We start from the raw sequence: 1283 nt of genomic DNA, 5'->3' as shown, positions 1-1283 counted from the left end.
CTGCTGCCAGCTGTGCTGCTGCCAGCTGTGCTGCCTGAAGGCCAGGAGCTGGGTATGTGCCAGTGCCTGCTCCCACATGACAGCAGAGCTGCAAGTGATGCAGAACCTTGAGTGTGCTGGTGCCTGCTCCCTGAGGGGCTGTGTGACAGAAGAGATTCAGGGCAGGGCAGACCCCAGACCCCTGTGTGACAGCTCTGTGGCAGAGATCATCTAGCAAGTGAAGATGATGTTGCTGCTGAGACTGGCAGAGAATGATGTAATGTTAGAGGGCACAGTGCTTGGAGGGGCTGGCTTTAGCATAGTTGCTTGGGCAGGGGCTGTCATGCTCCAGTGGAGCCCAATGCTGCTCAGGGCTGGAGAGTGGAGAGCTGCTGAGGAACCTAGGGGAGCAGAGGGCTCTGGGATGCCAGTGCAGCTGGAGACCCACCCTGCCAAACAGGCCTGAAGTGAGATATCTGAACCAACACTCCCAGTATGGAAACTGCTGGACCTTCTAGGCACCTCTACCACACCCCAGCTTTCTGGCCTACAGTGGTGGGTCTTTCCCTGTGACAGAGGGTGCTGTGGTCCTGCTCCATCCCATCCATCTTCCCAGATTGCTGGGAACTCCCAGAGTAGCCGTGAACTTAATCTCAGTGACCTGCTCTGGAGAAGCCCCTTGGTCTCCGAGTTGCTGGTCAAGGCAGGGAACAGCACCTCTCCCCATCTCCTAGGAGCTGGAAGCAGGTGGCAGCTGCCTGGTTTGCAGAGCCCACAGTGCTTCCCGGTTACTTCAGGTACTTAGTCCTCTCCAGGGAATACTTCTGGCCTTTGCCCAGAAGCAAGATTGACCCCCAACAAGTTTGTCCTCTGCCGAGCAGAGGACTTCAGCTGCAGGTAAGGAGCTTGGGGTCTCCAGGGGAACCTCTCGACAGCAAGACACCAGGGCTTGAGTGTCCTGACACTGCCTTCTGGGACCTGGGACAGGATGTAAGGGCAAGCACACCACAAGCAGCTTCTGAGTTGGAGCGAGCAGTGGGACCATGTGGGGGGGACAACATATCCCCAGGGAGCCCTCGCAGGTTTTTGGGGGTGCCCTGGGCATTAATCCTGCAGCGGTGTGAGGGAACAGCTCAAACAGCCCCCCAGTGCATGCAGGGGCATGCCATGGTGGGATCCCCCGGGCCTGGTGGGGAGGGCCTCTGGGCAGGAGGTGCTGGTGGCTCTCTGTCCCGCATCCCGCAAGCCGAGTCAGCAGCAGCTCCTGCGGGCGGGGAGTCCCCGGGCCCCGGCCGGGGCCGGGG

This window comes from Corvus brachyrhynchos, unplaced genomic scaffold (genome assembly GCF_000691975.1).
Source record: "Corvus brachyrhynchos isolate BGI_N302 unplaced genomic scaffold, ASM69197v1 scaffold19, whole genome shotgun sequence".
NCBI lineage: Eukaryota > Metazoa > Chordata > Aves > Passeriformes > Corvidae > Corvus > Corvus brachyrhynchos.
This window is presented reverse-complemented; position numbering follows the sequence as displayed.